Raw genomic sequence first — 19,812 nt, forward strand, 5'->3', positions numbered from 1 at the left:
TCAGGTCGTGATCCCAGGGTCCTGGGATCGAGCCCCACATCGGGCTCTCTGTTCAGCGGCGAGCCTGCTTCCCCGCCTCTCTCTGCCTGCCTCTCTGCCTACTTGTGATCTCTGTCTGTCAAATAAATAAATAAATAAAATCTTTAAAAAAAAAAAAAAGAATAAATAAAATCTTAAAAAAAAAAAAAAAAGAAATGACGATTTCAAATAACCTTCACTCAACACTGATGTGTACTGAGTGCTGGAAGGAGGTGAGTACAAAGATGAACAGACCTTATCTGTTCTCTCTATATGCACATTCTGGTGCCTGACACCCATGTAGGCTCAAAAGCCAATCTAACAGGGGTTATAACCACGGATTAAACAGGGAGCCTTAGGCACCTGGGTGGCTCAGCGGGTTAAGCTTCTGCCTTTGGCTCAGGTCATGATTCCAGGGTCCTGGGATCAAGTCCTGCGTTGGGCTCTCTGCTCAGCGGGGAGCCTGCTTCCCTCTCACTCTCTCTCCCTGCCTCTTCGCTTACTTGTGATCTCTCTCTATCAAATAAATAAATAAGATCTTTAAACCAAGAGCCTTGAGACTATGGGAAGATTAACTCCAAATGGGGGATTCAAACGTGTGTGCAGCAACCACGTGGGGATGTCAGAGGAAGGAGGAAACAGGAGATTAGAGAATGAAGAGGAAGTTTTGAGAAATTTAAGAATGGAAGTCTGGTTGCGGCAGTCAGCCTTAACCCATGTAAACCGTGTGTCCCCTTAGTACAGTTCCTGCGTTCTCCCTGTTTATACAGGGTACAATCTAAATTGTATGACTTAAGTCTACAAAAACCTCCCCTGACATACCTTCTGGTGCTGGTCCTCTTGCCCATTCCATTCCTGTCTGAGGACTTTACTTCCAACAGACTTTCACCCCGACCTCACAACATGCCTACCACCTTGATTGTTTCCCATAAATTCTACCACAAAGCTGGAACCCTTCCCCATTCTTCTCCAGATACGCAATTTATACACTCAGCCTTTATTCAAATTATGTGTGTTTGCATGAATTACCTTTTTTTTTTTTTTTTTTTTTAAACTGTAGGCCTCGTGCGTATTAAGCAGTGTGTAAGATACAAAGTTACACCAGATCAGGTCATTACTACTCAGGGAATTTATAACTCATTTAAATCCTGTCTATCCTCTGAGAAATCTTCTCTAGACCAGCCTGGCTCCTGAAATTCTGTATGTTCAGAAATGTCACTACCAGCTGCCTGGGTGGCTCAGTTGGTTAAACGTCTGCCTTTGGCTCTGGCTGTGATCCCAGGGTCCTGAGATCAAGGCCCACGTTGGGCTCCATGGCTAGCTGGGAGCCTGCTTCTCCCTCTCCTTCTGCCCTTCCCCCTGCTTGTGATCTCTCTCTGTCAAATAAATAAGTAAAATCTTAAAAAGAAAGAAATGTCAGTACCAATTACATGAATGATTTAAACTGTTTCCAACAGGACTCATTATTCTTGAAATGTTATATGAAATATTTATTATTGTTTACTTTTCATCAGTTAAATAATTTTGAACACTTTCAGAAGGAGCATCTGTTTCTTTAGTAGCAATAATTAAAATATTTTCTATATTATAGTTACTTTTTAAAAAAAGATTTAATTTATTTATTTGACAGAGAGAGAGAGATCACAAGTAGGCAGAGAGGCAGAGAGAGGAGGAAGCAGGCTCCCTGCTGAGCAAAGAGCCCGATGTGGGGCTTGATCCCAGGACCCTGGGATCATGATCCTAGCTGAAGGCAGAGGCTTTAACCCACTGAGCCACCCAGGCGCCCCAAAATATTTTCTATATTATAGATGCTAGAGGTGCTCAACAAATAATTGGCACACACAAATGAGATTAATGACCACAAATATTCTATATTATAAATATTATAAGTAAAAATCTATATATTACAAATACATAGAATAATATATATACATAAACATAATGAACCAGTTAAGATATAGTGCTTTTATCTGCATTTCTAATTTCATGAACCAGTAATTTCTTTAATGCATATATGTGTATGTATATATATGACAAAAGTCTATTTTCCTAATTAAGATTCCTTCAAAAATCCATCGTTATATAAACTATATTGTCATGAAGTTGTGTGAAAATTTGTTACTCTGCCATCAGATTTTCATAAAGCTGAAAAAGAAAAATAAATTTTCCTTAAAGTGGAAACATTATCTCAGGATAAAGAATAAGCTTTTAAATTGAATAAACATGAAAGAAATCACTACAGCTTCTTAATTACATTTATTTTGCCATTTACTTTTTAATTTTGCCATTTAAATAATGTAAGAAAACTACAGAAATTTGGAAGAAAGTAAAAGCTAGAACCAAAAAGGTCAGTATTATGGGTTGAGTGATTATTTTAATATTCCTTATAAAAATCCTATACAGTAGGTCTCAGTAAGCTCCAGTAAGACTCAGAGAAGTTAAATAACTTGCCCAAACAAGGTCCCTAAAATACAATATTTAAACCCAGGGGTTTGTGACATCAAAGTCACTGCTTTTTTTTTTTTTCCTCCCCACTTCCCCAAGTAGGCTCCAAGCGCAGCACAGAGCCCAACACCGGGCTTGAATTCACAACCCTGAGATCAAGGCCTGAGCTGAGATCAAGATCCAGAAGTTAATCGACTGAGCCACCCAACTGTCCCAGAGTCCAGGCTTTCCGTCTAGTAGCAGAGCAATACAGAGAAACTTCGAGGAAGTGGTGGCATTTTACACTGAGCCTCTAGGGAGTGCTCAGTTTCCAGGGAGAGACAGGGTGAAACACTCCTGCGTAAAGAAGAAACTGTGCTAAGACGTACTGCGGAGAATATGGTGGTTGCTGTGGTTAAGTATCCCCTCGCGGGACTGGAGGCATTCATTCCCGAACAGCTGGCAGGTTGGTGGGTGATGGTAGCGGGGGATTTGCTATCAGAACCCGCTCACCCAGGGGCAGCTCACACAGATAACTGCTTACTGCAGGATGAAGGCCTAAGGCCCTTGTCTCAAGGTGGGGAAATTCTAAAGGGTCACCCAGCTCCAGAACTCTGTTATAACTGCATCTCCCCCATTTTCTGCCCAATGCTATTTCCTTTGCTCCTCGATAAACTTTCTACATGCAAGTTCCCATCTCAGGTCTATTTCCCAGGAAAGTAGGTTAAGGCAGTAAGAAATAACAACCATAAACAAACACAGTATGGTATACAACAACGATAAGAGGGAGATAAAGTTGTGCTTGGAGAAAACCTTGAATTTCATGCAAAGGAATCTAGACTTTATCCTGTGGAATACTGGCTTCCAGAGTGGCTTGAAGAATACTCAGGGGAACAAGAAGAAGATATTCATTCATTTATTTACTTATCTGAGGGAGAGAGAGAGTACAAGATAGTAAGAGCAGGGTGTGGGGTAGAGGGAGAAGCAGGCTCTTGGCTGAGCAGAGCCTGATGCAGGGCCCAGACAAGGGGCTCAACCCCAGGACTCTGGGACCAAGACCTGAGACTAAGGCAGATGCTCAACTGACTGAGCCACCCAGGCACCCCGAAGATATTTATGTGGAGGCCGAGAAAAATCAAGGGCATCACACCTCAGGTTTAGCCTTAGCGTAAGTACAGCCATCTTAGCTCCAGCAACCATCTCAGACCCCTGTGCCCAAGGGCTGAACTTTCCCCCACCCTGCTTTAGTAAGCCCCACCCCGCTTTGGTTCCTGAGACCCCCACCCTGCTTTGGTTCCAGAGACCTCCACCCTGCTTTGGTTCTAGAGACCTCCAAAGCTTGTCAAATAACCCCTCGTGTGATTGCATCGGTGCTTGTCTTCTTGATGGTCTCTCTGACGCAAAAACTCAAGCATAACATTTATTTACTGTTACTCCTATTTTTATAAATGTCTATTCTTCTCTGTTTTATGATACAGATAACATATTAGTAAAGTAGTTCGAACACAGATACTTTGGTATGTGCTCTAATTTTTTTTAAATAGATGTGTGCAATCAAAAAGTGAAACCAGTTATTAACATTGGGAATGTCAATGAAGTTTTGTTTTAGTTTTTGTTTTTTTTCAAGATTTTATTTATTTATTTGACAGGCGGAGATCACAAGTAGGCAGAGAGGCAGGCAGAGAGAGAGAGGGAGAAGCAGGCGTAGAACTGAGCAGAGAGCCCAATGCGGGGCTCGATCTCAGGACGCTGAGATCATGACCTGAGCTGAAGGCAGAGGCTTTAACTCACTGAGCCACCCAGGTGCCCCTTGTTTTTATGTTTTTTGAGTTGAATTAGAATAGTGGGTCTCAACCTTCAACCCAGCAGAATTACCTGGGAACTACTAAACAATTAACATGACCAGACTCCACCACAAACCAATTGTGTCATTCTCTGGGTACAAACAAACATCAATATTTTCCTTTGCCCTTGATGATTCTGAAAAAGGACAACTACCTCCGTGTTGACCTCAAACTCCCTAATTAAGTTTTTCCTTTCAGCTTATCTTCCAACTCAGGCAAATGACCCAATGCGCAAAGTGTCCTCTGATGGCCATCAAAGCTACCACCTTAAGCAGTAAGAACTGCCCTGAGCCAGCAAGACCCATGTGGACTGACCCCAGGACAGTGATGGATTTGGCCTTTACCGCCCACCTGCATGTACCCACACATTTCCCTTATATAAACCTGGAAGTGTCCTTGGCACTTTGGAGACCATCTTTGAGATGCTAATCCACTGCCTTCCTGGTGTTGGCCTCACTGGAATAAATCTCTTTCTTGCTTCACTACCACCTACTTCTCTGCCTTTGGATTTTGCCAGAGGCAAGTGATGGAACCTGGTCTGTTTGGGAACATGCCCCCCCCCCACCCCCACCCCTGCCCGGAGCCAGGTACTCCTGCACCCCTGCGTCCCAGCTACAATTCTAATGTTCTGGGGTTAAGAACCACTGAATCAGACCTACAATCAAGTTTGATCTGAATTAGCCAATAAACCATTATAGTTACAATTTCAAACTGTTAAAGATCCTAAAAAATCACCATCTAGTTACAGATGAATACAAGCTGAAGATTTAAGGAATGCTTTCACCTTAATATAAGGTCTGTATTGGAAATAAATGTGGTTATTCTCTCCACATTTTATGTTTACTTCCTTATAAAGCCCAGCAGTCCTGCGAGTGGAAAGAAATGAGTAACACCTATTAGGAGACCTTTCACGTTCAACCACTTTCTTATCTGCTAGAATAGGAGTGAGTTCTCAGCTTCTCAGCTTGTTTTCCGAGTTTACACAATAATAAAATACACACAATGACCCCTCTTACTCTTCCTTACCAGCTGATTATTTAATACTGATTAGCTTTGAAATGCAAATAGCCCTATCAAATAGCAAGCTACTCGCCCTTGCCGGGACTAAAGCCGTATTAGAGTGAAAGCTAAAACCATTTTAGGCAGACAATATAGTCCGGCCAAAGGCTCCTCAGAGATCTCCAATTTTTTCAGGATTATATTCAGAATATGAAATTCTTTGTACTGGCTAACACATAATATTTTCTCCTAAATGCATTAACCCTTTGCTGACCATTAGCTGAACTTTCAAAGCAAACCTAATGCTTTCAGTATTTGTGTTTACATAAAAAATGACGAGAGAATTTGTACAGAAGAATCTTATCTAGGTATTACGTTAGGACCACCACTTGTTTGTCCTAAACAGAGAGGAAAACTTTAAAGCTGCCCTCTACCTTTGAGATTACCTAATTCACCCTGTTCAGTTTACAGATAAGCGCTAAGGGCTAGCCTGCCTTTACTAGGTCGGTATTTGGGCCGGAGGAAACAGGGTTGGGTTGCTCAATGGTAAATTCCTGGTGGGGTGGAAACTGAGCTGGCACGGGCAGGCGGGTGTCAAACCAGTTGGAGTCCCTGGCTTGAAATTCAAGGCTCCAAAGGAAGAATGAGAGGCTGAGCAGGGCCTAAAATAGGATATCAAGACTACAGCTGATTTCTCAAAGCAGCAGGAAGGAATGAGGCTGTTGCCCGGTCTCTGGGCGGCACACGAAGAGCCCTTGACTGTCCCCACCCTGCCCCCCACAGAGTCAGGTGCTCAGGTCAGACTGGGCATTCCTCTGGGGCTACGGGTGCCAAGAAACCAGATTAACATCTCAGTGGGATAGCTTAGAAATGACATAGGCTTGAGGTAGAAATGCAATGCCTGCCACTCACTAGGGAAGCCCCATTCCAGTTCTTTCTCCTTAAAAATACCTACTATCATAGCCTTCTGCCTGGTGGTTGCCAGGGTCTGTGGGGAGGAGAGAATGGGGAGTTACTGTTTAACCGCTGCAGTTTCGGTTGGGAAAGATGAATAAGGTACAAACAGATGATAGTAATGGTTGCATGAGGAGCGCCTGGGTGGCTCAGTGGGTTAAAGTCTCTGCCTTCGGCTCAGGTCGTGATCCAGGGTCCTGGGATCGAGCCCCACATCAGGCTCTCTGCTTAGCAGGGAGCCTGCTTCCCCCTCTCTCTCTGCCTGCCTCTCTGTCTACTTGTGATCTCTGTCTGTCAAATAAATAAATAAAATCTTAAAAAAAAAAAAAAAGTAATGGTTGCATGACACTCTGACGGTACTTGCTGCCACCGAACTGTGCACATAAAAAATGGTTAAAATGGTAAATATTATCTATATTTTACCACAATAATAAAAAAAAACCTGCCATTAGTTCTTCACTCACCAACATGTACTTTTGAATAAATTTCTTATTGTTGTTTATTTAATTTAAAAACCTCCAAGAAATTCAGGAATTCTATGTTTGAGGAAATCATTAGCAGACTGAAAATCACTTGATATAGAGAGTCAAATCGCTGAGAAAAATCTTTTTTTTTTTTTTACATTTTGTCAGAAGCAGTTGGTAAACAAAGAACAAAAGAAATGTAAATTTCAGAGAGCTAAAGTGTTCTCACAACCCTGAATAAAAATATTAGTTCCTAATATTACTTCCCCCACCCTTTCCCAAAAAGATTTTTAAAAATAAGTAAATAAATAGCAAGGAACTGTCTTGTAAGTATTCAAAACTTGCAAAAGAAGGGGGGGGGAGGGCTACTTTTTTGTATTTCTTGCTGGGTGTCATTTAATTGTCATTTTACTGCCAAGGAAACTGAGGATTAGAGAGGTTAAGTATTTTGCCCAAAGTCACACAGTTAGGAAGAACAAGGTCCAGACTAGAATCTAAAGCAATCAAACTCCAACTCCTCACTGTTACCAATTGGTTCTTCACATGCAGATGTATGTCTTGCTTCAAGCTATGTGATAATCATAAATAATGCACTAGGGATTCGGGCAAGGCAACTGACGTTGAGTAATGCCCCAGACAACTGAACTAAATTGCTTCTGAATAGTGGGAGAGTCCTCATGAAGCACTCCATCTGGAACCTCCCTCTAAAAGCAGGCCATGAATAAAACCCTCCCACCACAGCAGTGGAAGCAAAGGAAACCATGTGCAGAGAGCAAGAGACTCACTACATACACAGAGCTGGCTGGAGCAAATAGAAACAAGTATCAAGAACAATCAGCACGTCCTGGGTGTAAACTGAGTGTTTCAGCTTGAACCTTGAACAGCTGTACACAGACAGCATTTATACAGTTTCTATTTCCTGCCCCCAGCCCCGTTCCAGGAAGTTCCCAGCCTGGCGTGAAACTATGATACAACCCAGGGTGAAGACTGGTATGAGAGTTTCAAAAGGACCAGCAGGTGGATGAGAGCCAGATAGAGAGAGCAAGTAGAGAGCTGCTTATCTTACTTTCAGCTAAAGGCTTTTCCAACACCCTACTGTAGAAGGGTTGAGTCAACCCTTTGTGACTAGACATAGTCTAATAACTTCATTCCGCATATATTTACAATTAGGTGAGCCAGCCAGGGTAGAACTATGGGCAACAGCAGCCATAAATTTATATTTCCCCAGATCTGCTTTTATTTCTTTGGGAAGTCCAGTTTTCTCATATCCTCCAGAATTCGTCTAAGGGGAACGGGAGACTATTCTTCCATAAGCAACTTGGTCAAGTTCTTGGGACCCTGTTTCTCCTCTCCTTCTCCACTTTACTGCCCGTATTAGACAGGACTCTGGTCACTCCCCATCTGCTGAATGGCAGCAGTGATGCCGGTGTTTGCTGAAGGTGCTGTCATTGCTACTGAGTGTGCAGCTGAGGGCCCGACATCTGGATGTAGAAGACAACATTTTGCTTTGCCCGATCTATGAAGTCAGAGGGCCTGGCTTCAAATTCAACTCTGCCACTTATCAGGCATATTAATATGAATGGGTGTCTGTGCATTTAACAAATGGGAATTTTAACAGCCCTTACCTGATTGAATTGTGATGTGATGCACATAAAGCCTTTAGTTAACATTACTGAGTGCTTATTAGAAACTGTCTCAGTCTGTTCAGGCTGCTGCTCTAACAGAACATCATCGATGGGGTGGCTTATAAACAACACAAAATTACTTCTCACAGTTCTTGGGGCTGGGAAGCCCAAGATCAAGGTGCTGGCAGATTCAGGATCTAGTGAGAGCCTGTTTCCTGCTTCATAGAATGCCATCCTCTCATTGTGCCCTCGCGAGCTGGAAAGGGCAAGCGAGCTCTCTGGGGTCTCTTTTAGAAAGGCATTAGTCCTATTTTGTGAGAGGCTCTGCTCTGATGACCTAATCTCCTCCAAAACGACCCGCTTTCCTGTACCATCACGTTGGGGTTTAGGATGTCAACAAAGGAATTTTGAGAGGACAGAAGCATTCAGTCTATAGCTTGAGCTAAACAAGGTACTAAGATTGTTTTTACTGGTAAGAAGCAAGGGGAAAATGCTGCTTTCTGCACTCCATACAGTAAGTAGCTCTGCCCCCTTTTTACCTTCATCTTGAAGAAGAGAACCCAAAAATGAAAGAAAAGTTTTATTCAAAGATCTGATTTAAAAGATATCCCTGAACTGAAACAAAAACTGAATCTCCAGGAAAAAGAAAAAAATCACCTCTAAGAAAATCCGATATAGAACATTCAACTCCCAAACTAAAGAGCTTCAAAAATAAAGATTTTTTTCTAGCCATCTAGGTTTTATAGGTAAACTACTAGCAAGGGAAGGAATTCAGGCTGCTTTCTAACTTCTCTATGGTAATACTCAACACCAGAAGGAAAAGAACAGTATTAGCCAGCTTCCAAGATGATCTTGCATGATCCCCATCTCCTGGTGTGCAAACTCTTGTGTAGTCCACTCTCTCACCTTAGCAGGGTTGGACTGTGTGACCAATAGAATCCTGCAGAGTTAGTGGTATGTCACTTCAAAGACTGGGTTATAAAAAGGCACTACGGCTTCAGTCCTGGTTGTACTCTCACCTTCTCTTGGGTAGCGCATTCTGGGGTAGGTTATGCAAACGTGAAGGCACAGAGGAACTGATGTCGAGTGCTACCAGTCAGGGAACAACCATATGAGAGAGCCATCTTGGAAGTAGATGTAGGGCCTGTGAACCCTTGAGATGACGCAGCTTGAACATATTATCAGGAGCCATAACGACCCAGCCAAGCCACTCTCGGATTCCTGACACTCAGAGACTGCACACCACAACAAAGGTGTGTTGTAAATAGCTCAAATTTTGAGTGACTTGTTACACAGCCACAGATCATTAAAACAATCCCCAAAAAGAGAAGTAAAGTGTGACCCAAGAATAATCGATTCAGAGAAGACAGTATTCAAAAATAGAAGTATCAGAGGGGGGCCTGGCTGGCTTAATCCGTGGAGCAGGCGACCCTTGATCTCGGGGTTGTGAGTTTGAGCCCCACTTGGGTATAGAGATTACTGAAAAATAAAGTCTTAAAATTTTTTTGAATTAAAAACAAGGAACAAAGTAACAGGTAGATATTGTCGTAAGTCAAAAACATTAGGCAACACAACACCCGTTAAAACTACTTGGTAAGAAAAGTTAGCCAATTATGAGACTGAAGCAAGGAGCTCAGAAACAAGAGAAACTGGTGAAGAAAATGACAGTGAGAACTGGCTCTGTTAAAATGGAGAAATGACACTAAGTCACTATGGAAATTTTGCTAGACTGGACAATAAACGTTAAAAATCATGAAATGTATAACTATGATAATAATAGCCTAAATAAACAACACTGGGAGGATTCACAGGAGTGCTAAGGTTTTTGATCTTCTCTGAGCAAGATGCTAATTACTGTCAGCTAAAATATAAAGATTTTATTAAAAAATAAGCACAATTCCAACCTCGTTATATTTTTCGTAAGTCCTTTTCACAAGTCTTTTAAAAATATTACCTCTCTAAGTACCTGGCTGGCTCAGTTGGTTAAGTGTCTGCCTTCAGCTCAGCTCCTGCGATTGAGCCCCTGCTCCAGCTTCCTGCTCAGTGGGGAGCCTGCTTCTCCCTCTCCCTCTGCCCAGCTTGTGCTCTTTCTCTTGCTCCATCTCAAATCAATAAACAAAATCTTAAAAAAGAAAAATATTATCTCTTGTTGTGAAGAGCTATGTCCTGATGCCCAATTTCAACAATTCCTTTAGTTTCACTTGTTTCGTTTTTTTATATTGCATACCTGAAGTAAATGCTGCTTAGAAATGGGACTTAACATTATCTCTCTTCTTTCGCTGAAAAACATCGTACTAGTTCACCTACTGTGAACTTCTGGTTCAGGACAGACTTGCAGGGCCAACTTCTCCCAGTCCTGCTTCCCCTTCTGCCTGAGGGTCAAGCCAGAGTCTAGCTCCCACAGCCTCATTTCAGGGGCCTCGCTGCATCACTGGCACCTGGGCCTCAGATGGTACTACCCAGTCCAAATCTATGAATCTACCTGAAACCATCCTTGGGTAGAAAACTTGGGGGCAAGGATTAGGGCAATTTGTCTCCCTTTTCGGAAGACCTGTGGGCTCCTGATGTAAATGTTTTCCTTCTACTTCTCAGTTCAAGAGCCGGCTTTAAACTAAACACCTCTTTTTACCTTTCTCCTATAGTCAGTCCATGCCTTCTAGGATACACAAGGTATAATGATCTGTTCAAAGATGGTCTTCCATCTTTATCCATACAAAGACAGAATGGCAACATCTTTTGCATAAAAAGAGGAAAGAAATATTCATGTAATCCTCCCATGGCATAAATTTGACAGATTGTCCTATTAGACAAATCAATAAAAGCTTATATTTATATACTTGTAATTCAGCGGAATGCAGTCAAACACTTTAAACAGCGCTGAGAATTATCATAGTAATGTGATACGCTAGCAATCTAATACATTTTAACTAGTGGTGTTTCAGGAGAATATGTATCTCTATTGTTTGTCAAGAGTATTCCCTTGGTAGTTTAATAGTGGTAATTCTTGATTAATCCTGGTGTTACATGTTGAACGCTTGTCATAATGTCACCACAGAAAGGCAACCATAATGTGTACATCTTTCCAGAGGAGGATAAAATTTCTTCATGCTTTTAAAACTTTTAAATTATTATTTTTTAAGATTTTATTTATTCATTTGCGAGAAAGAGAGCACAAGCAAGGGGAGAGGCAGAGGGAGAGGAAGAAGCAAACTCTCTGCGGAGCTGGGAGCCTGACATGAGGCTCCGATCCCAGGATCTGGAAATCATGACCTGATTGAAGGCAGACGCTTAACTATCTGAGCCACCCAGGTGCCCCATCTTCACACTTTTAGGGAAGATAAAATGAGTCTGTATTTTTATTTCTTTTATATGCAGATAGCATATGTAAAGAGGACATTTTTACTGCTTAGGATACAGACTCTATGCAATCACACTGTAGAAAACTTTAAAAAAAAACCTTTATTATTTTTATTACCTCTATTTTGTCTGATTAGAGAATTAATATTCACTACAGAAAACTTGGAATATATAGAAAAGCATAAAGAGAAAAACTAATAACCCATACTTCTTCAGCCAGATTTAAGCCTGTTCACATTTTTTTAAGTTTATTTATTTATTTTTTTAGTAATCTCTACACCCATCATGGAGCTTGAACTTATGACCCCAAAATCAGAAGTTGCAGGCTTTTCTGACTGAGCCAACCAGGCACCCCAAACCTGTTAATATTTTAATGTAAGATCTATCAGTATTTTTTAAAAATATATGTATATACCATTTATTTCAAAACCTGAATTCTTTGCACACATTTAATTTTATATTTTGATGTCTTCACATACCATACTGTAATTTTTTTCATCCTATTCAGTATTCTTCTGTGATGTTTTTTAATGGCTGGAGAACCTATACTCTGTTTAACCAAACTCCTATTTCAGATATTTTAAGTTATTTTTTGTGTTTTACTATTATTTACTTCAAGCAATTTCTAGAAGTAGAATTTTATGGCAAAAGTATCTAGGGGCGCCTGGGTGGCTCAGTGGGTTAAAGCCTCTGCCTTTAGCTCAGTTCATGATCCCAGTGTCCTAGGATCAAGCCCCGCATCGGGCTCTCTGCTCAGCGGGGAGCCTGCTTCCTCCTCTCTCTCTGCCTGCCTCTCTGCCTACTTGTGGTCCATCTGTCAAATAAATAAACAAAATCTTAAAAAAAAAGAAAGTGTCTATACATGCTGCAGGCTCATGGTACCTACCTACTGCAAACTGCACACAGCCACTATCCCTTCCCCTACCCCACAGTAACACTAAACTTCACTCGTGCACTCACTAGAAATGTATGCAAAGGCCTATTTCCAGCACCTTTTTATCATGGGGTGTGACGTTTTTAGTATAGCCATTTTCTTTAATTCCCAGTGAAGGATATTTTTTTCCCCTCATATTGCATTGCCTCCTGTGTACTTTATTTTATAACTAGGGTTTTCAAATTCCTTAAAGATTTTTTCTTTGAAAACAATTAAATATTAAGGTAATTAGCCTTGTCATGTATTTGCAAACATTCTTCCAGTTTATCATTTTCCCTTTTAATTCTGTTTGACATATTTTGACATACAGATGTTTTAACTTATTTATGTTGTCAATCTTATCAATCATTTCCCTTATGCTTTCTTCCTTTGCTTTTATGTAATTACACAGGAGTGTTCACTCAGTGAAAATTCATCCAGCATACTTATGATTTGCATACTTTTTTGTATGCATATTTCAATAAAATTTATCAAAAATAAGTCAAAAGTAAAGGTCTTTGAATTGGATTAAATTTCTAGCCCCTAAATATGTATAGGCACATGTACACACACATACACACACATATATATTCCTTTAGTTATTTTATTCATTTTTAAAAATTCTTTAATCCATTTGGGTATGTTGTTATAAGTGAACAAAATATATTATTCCAAACTGTCAGCTAGTTTTAGCAAAATAAAGTTCCTCTGACTATGGATAGATTAATACCTTTTGCCCCCCCAAAACTCAGCATCAACATTTGCAAAATGAGTAAGATGGACTGAGCTCTTTGCTTCTCTGATGAAGTTATATAAATGTTAAATAATAATCAATAGTGATTTAAAGCCATTAAGGGGGGAGAACACTGAATCTAAATATACCAACCGGGCACTTCATCTAACAAGTCCGGGCAGACATGAATAAACAACCTATTAATGGCAACTGTGTTCATACAAGCAAAGTTCAACATATTAAAAAAAAAAAAAAAAAGATATGAAAATGAAGTACAAAAGCTGTTTCTTCCAGACTTGTAAATAGTCTGGAGAAGAAATTACCAGAAGCAGCAAATCTAGCCATATCCAGAGCTGAGTGCCCTCTTCCACCTTCTGTAATGGGAGATCCATTTGGCCCCATTGTTCCTGCACATCCATATAACCCTCCATCACCTCCTGATATTGATCTTGAAAGCTTTACAGACATTGACCTAGTTAGGTACAGACTCAAAATTGAATTACCATTTTCATGTTCATAAAAGTCAATTATCATTTGCCCCTGAGCTCTTCAGGAATTGACACATTCAGTGAGTAAATTTTGGTATTGAAGAATTTTTCTTTTTTTAAGGATTTTAATACCAGAAACTGGACCTAATTGGGTTAGCATAGTAACAAACAAAAGCTAATTCTATTCATTATTACTGAATCACCATTCTTTCTAATGGTTCTCATAGTCTCCTCTTTGGAGAAGCATATGTTGCCATCTCCTAGCCTAGCAACTATATTCTAGAATCTTTAGCTCTTGCTGTCACTGTCATGACCCCCTACTGCCAACTAGAGTAGGAAATTCGTGGAGGCACCTATGTTTCTTCACGATTATGAGGACCACCACCCACCACAGTAACCTGAGGTACTCTCTTAATTCTTTGGTCTTTAGAACACAGGGTTTCATAAAATCAGAATATATCCCCTGTGATTCAACATCCAAGTGCTCCTGGAATTCTGGATATTAATGTTCATTAAAGGCTCATAACAGCTATTAACATTATTGACAAGAAAACCCATGTGCATTGCTAAGGGCAGGGGTCAGTAATGAGTCGTACTTTGTACTTACTATCAGGCACAGACTGCCATTATCAATTAGTATTTGTTTTCTGTCTCTTTAATCTCAGGACATTTGCCTGGGGCACCTGGGTGGCTCAGTTGGTTAAGCCCCAACTCCTGATTTCAGTTCAGGTCATGATCTCAAGGTCATGAGACTGAGCCCCATGTCCTGGCTCTGTGCTCAGCAAGGAGTCGACTTGAGATTCACTCCCTTTGTCACTCCTCCTGCTTGAGCTCTCTTTCTCAAATAAATAAAATAATCTTCAAAAAAAAATTCTAGGGGTGCCTGGGTGGCTCAGTGGGTTAAAGACTCTGCCTTCAGCTCAGGTCATGATCCCAGGGACCTGGGATTGAGCCCCACCTCGGGCTCTCTGCTCAGCGAGGAGCCTGCTTCCCCACGCCCACCCCCACCACCTGCCTCTCTGCCTACTTGTGATCTCTGTCTGTCAAATAAATAAATAAAATCTTAAAAAAAAATTCTGTATGCCTGGTTTGTACGTCTGCTTGTACCTCATTTTGAGTAAGGGAAGTCAGGAGTGAAAAAATGAAAACTGCCTTCCACCTTAATACTGACCATTCAAACACAGTCATGCCATTTTGACTGTGTTACACTCCAGATATCTTATAATGAATTTTATTTTCTACTAAATCAAGGCCTGATTTACTCCAAGGCTAAATCTTCTCCAGGAGCACAGAAACCTGTCTTCTTGCCTGAAAACTATAATGGCATCTATCACACATTCATTAGAAAAAAAGAGAGTATTTAAAATCTATTAATTTTTGAATAGGTAATACATTCATATAGCATGACTTTTGAAAGACATAAAAAGATATAGAGTAAAAACTTAGTTTTCCTCCTATTTTCTCTTAGCCACCCAAAAATCCTCCTCAGAAGGAATAACTATTATTGGTTTTTTTTTTATCTTTCCAGGAATAATGATCATATGCATACACACATATATTTCACACAAATGGTGGTATATGCTAGATACAGTTTTATATCTTTTCTTCAATTAACAAAATATCCTTGATACAGTTATTTAATGAAGAACAAAATATTAGGGCAACCTGGGTGGCTCAGTCAGTTAAGTGTCTGCCTTCGGCTTACGTCATGATCGCAGGGTCCTGGGACTGAGCTTCCCATAGGGCTCTCTGCTCAGCAGGGAACCTGCTTCTCCCTCTCTCACTCCCCCTGCTTGTGTTCCCTTTATTGCTGTGCCTCTCTCTGTCAAATAAATAAATAGAATATAAATAAATAAATAGAATATAAATAAATAAATAGAATATAAATAAATAAATAAAACTGTGATTGCTAAAATCCACATGTAGAAAGCACCTACCAAAATTAAGCAGACCCAAAGGAGTTGACTCATGCTGTGGTCATCTGAACCTCCGGATTCAATTATGGGGCAGAACTAAGGACAGGCAAGTGAGGCACTCATCTCAGGAACAAAATTTAAAGAGATGTGAAAAAAAGAAAAACCTGTCATTTAAAAAAAATATTTTAAAACACATTTTTTAAAAATCAAAATTAATATAAAAAAACCCATGATCAAAAAAAATATTGACTTTTAAAATAAAAATAGGATCCTGCTGTGCACTTACATCACCTACCTCACTTGCCCCCCTTTAATCCCAGCTCTGAGACACCTTGGTTATGAGAGCAGATAAATTCTATAAATTTTTTCTTTTCCCATCCAGGTAAATTTTAGGTCTGTCATTTCCAACCGAGAGAGCTCTATCTACTACACTACTTCACAACATCATCACAGCAGCGCATGATGTATAGCACTTAGCAAGAACTTGATGCACATGTAAATATTGGTTGTTTAGGCTGCTGTTATTCTCACTGAAATGTCACCACCCCTCCCCTACAACTTTGAAATATTCCAAACTCCCACACAAATTTTTGCAGATATCTTCAAAATTATAAAAACAGTCCTATCTCCATGAGTCCCGGGGAACAACCCCAGGTGTTGGGCTCTGAATCCCCCACAACATGGGTTCCCAGGTCAAGCTGCCCACTAGCTGCTCTCGGCAGATGATCAAGTATGGCAGGGGAAACAAAGGCAGGCTCGCTCGTCACTAGTGACTTTGGCTTGAGGACTCCTCATTGGAGGCCTTGCCTGAAACATTTAGAACTGCTCTGCAGTCTAAGCCTCTTCCCAGGCTCCACTCCTTCCTTTCCTCTCTCCTTCACAGGTGTCAGAAGGGTGTTGTGACCTGAAGCTCTCTCAGCAACTCTATTCCCTCTCTCTCCATTTATCCCCAAAGGCATTTCCCCCAGGAAATTTCATGTACTTCTAATCCTGTCTTGACATCGGCTTCTTGAAGGACCTGAACTAACACAGGTCATAATCATCTTTTCGTTCCTGTGCGCACTTCTCTCCCAAAATGACTCAGACCATGTAGAACTACCAGCCTGTTAAAAAAAAAAAATACAGACACAGAGAGACAGACAGACACACACACAGAACCCAAGACCAAAACTTCTTGGGCAGCAAGTTAGTCTTAAAGACTTGGCAGTATTCCTTAGGGGAAGCTGGGCTGTGGTGAAAATCACCAGAACCACAAGCCTGGCCAATAGGCAAGAAGCTCAATCATGGACAACAGTTTCTCCTCTTCACCCACCTCCCCACTTCTTTTGGGGGGGGGCATCATTTATTTATTTAAATTACTTAAGAAATAGAAATGATCCCAGTATTTTCTTGCTTTATTTTCTGAAACACCTATATTCTTGCCACTCCAAAATTGGAGTTTTGGGCACAAAAACCACAGTTCTCCTTCCCCACTATTCCCCACTATTCCCAGTGATTCAGGCAACCACATAAGAACCATGTAAATCAAAGATGTTGCCACCACATACTCTATTTTGAATTCATAGGTCCTCTTGGAAAATAAACAAAGGAAAATAATTCTCGGGCCTTTACGAGTTGCTTTATGATATCTACATTGACCAGCTTCTGTTTAAGAGAGAGGCTCTGTCTCGGTAACAGACCAGACTGCTGCCTGTCTTGACCCATAACATGGGCAAGAACCAAAAACTTTCACACTACATCCCCACCAGGGAGTTACCAGGCATTTTTTAAGACATAACTCAGTCATAAGAGCTATCCGGTGACTCTAATCCACCACAATGAGAGAAAGTATTCAGGTCAAAATATAGAAGGTCAATGCCATGCCAGAAATCTTGATAAGCCAAAACCAGTAAGCCAAAAAGCCTCCTTCTCAAAGCGGAGCAGGCATGGGGGACTATGATGTTTTTTTGATATTGCTTTTGTTCCAAGGTCATGATGACATCATGGTAATTATGGCTACTGTTTCAATACTGGTTAATTTTCCTAGCTATTGTTAATCTCTCCCACAACCATTAACACTCCTGCGCTAGAAATTGATAACAGTTACTGCTTCTGGAGGAATTCGAGATGACTGGCAGGCCATAAGGAAAATATATATATATATATATATTTATATCCTTTACTTAAACTGAAACCATACAATCGCATTACCCACTCAACAAACAAACAAAATATAAAATAAAACAGACTGTTTGAATTTTAGATGGCCTTACCAGAATCAAATCAAAGTTTGTAATTCACCTAATTAGGGAAGATACTTCTCTTAGGCTGTTCAAGCTGCTATAACAAAAATACCACAGATTGGGTGTCTGAAACAACAAACATTTCTCACAGTTCTGAAGACTGGAAAATCCAAGAAACAGGCACTGGCAAATTCAGTCCCTGGCAAGGAACTGCTTCATGGATAGTCTTCTTCCCACTGTGTATTCCACATGGTGGAAGACGCTAAGGAACTATAGGATGGGGTGCTTTGGTGTCTCAGTGGGTTAAGCCTCTGCCTTCGGCTCAAGTCATGATCCCAGGGTTCTGGGATTGAGCCCTGCATTAGGCTCTCTGCTCCAGGAAGCCTGCTTCTCTCCCTCTCCCTCTGCTTCTCCACCCCACTAACCCCCCACCCCTACCCCTGGGGCTTTTTCTCTCTCTATTTCTCTGAAATAAATAAATACATATTAGATACATAATTTTTTTTTTAAAAAAAGGAACTCTAGAGTGTCTTTTATGAAGGCACTAATTCTATTCATGATGGCTCAACCCTCATGACCTATTATTTCCCAAGGGCCCACCACCAAATACCATCACATCAGGAGTTAGGATTCAACATAAGAAATTTGAATGTCACATTCAATCTCCAGCGATACTATTCTTCACAACACTTTTACAATGGTTTAGTTATACCACCTGCCCCAAGAACACCTGGACTTCTCTCCTTCACATCCCTGAACCCTAATAATGTCACCCATTCCTCCATCAAGAACATGGTATTTCAATACAACTATGGAATCTTTTTCATAATACTTTCTTCCACAAGGCTGTCTAAGACTGGTAACTCCCTAACTGGCCTCGACCAACCTGTACTCATTTTCCAGCAAAATGGGACAAGGTCAAAATTTCCCATAGATCTCGAAAGACAGTGGCTCTTTGGCACTTCAGGTGTTAACTTTAAATTCTAATAAATTGAATACAAAATCATATATATGTGCACTTACTGTTTTCTCTAGTGTGAGAATCTATAACTTTAATCATATTGTCCATGTAGTTAGTAGATAACCAAAAAAACTTGGGAACCATGTAGCAGATGTTTTGATGCCAGGCATAGATTTACTCAGCATTTACTCTTCCCATATTTCCTGTGGGGAAAAAATCAGTGACTGAGTGATGATCCTGTCTGAGGGCCTTCCCAATGGCATGAGTGTGCTGGACCCCTGAAGGACAGATGGAGAATGCTGGGGAGTTAATACCCCAGGCACAGCCTCCAGCCAACAACAGATGGGAGTTGGTAAATAAACACCCAGCTCCTTATCCTCAGATGGGAGAACTCAAAGACTTAATCTGTATAATCTACCAGGATCTCCCACTGGGATTGATCCATTGGATCATTCTGCTCATCAACATACCTTCTGTTGGCTTTTTTCCATGGTTGTCTCACTTCCCTATTTCCTCACTTGTGTTTCCTGAAATCATATTCTAAATAAAAACTTGCACTCACATCTGTACCTCAGGGTCAACCCAACTCAAACCACTACTCTACTGGTCCAATATAGATCATCCATTCTGGCTATCACTTGGTTCATCTATACTCTAACCAACCAATAAAATCAGAATGCTTGCTAAATGGGTCAAGTTCTATATTCCTCTTTGGAAACCAGCTATATTTCACTGATTCCCCCCGTAATGATTACATTAGACCCTCGTCAACAAAAAACATCCTGGAATGCAAGGATTTCACTAGACAAGGAAAAGCTTTATTGCCATGCAGCTTGCAAACCAGGGGAAGGACAACCTTCAGCTGCAAACTGAAAGTACACTCAAAAGGGGAAG

The 19,812-nt window shown here is 40.7% G+C and overlaps 1 long non-coding RNA gene across 2 annotated transcripts in view; it reads right to left on the reverse strand.

Moving 5' to 3' along the window:
- LOC131825268 (uncharacterized) overlaps positions 1–19,812 on the reverse strand; it is a 102,802-nt gene that overhangs the window by 67,203 nt on the left and 15,787 nt on the right. Inside the window, exons 3-5 of one of the 2 annotated variants that reach the window (XR_009351181.1) lie at positions 18,981–19,121; positions 15,757–15,899; positions 5,645–15,641 (exon numbers count right to left, since the gene is read on the reverse strand). This is a non-coding gene — a long non-coding RNA (uncharacterized LOC131825268). Of the gene's footprint in view, positions 1–5,644; positions 15,642–15,756; positions 15,900–18,980; positions 19,122–19,812 lie in introns of those variants that run through there. The other variant, XR_009351182.1, reaches the window with a different exon arrangement.

This window comes from Mustela lutreola, chromosome 2 (assembly GCF_030435805.1).
Source record: "Mustela lutreola isolate mMusLut2 chromosome 2, mMusLut2.pri, whole genome shotgun sequence".
Classification (NCBI taxonomy): domain Eukaryota; kingdom Metazoa; phylum Chordata; class Mammalia; order Carnivora; family Mustelidae; genus Mustela; species Mustela lutreola.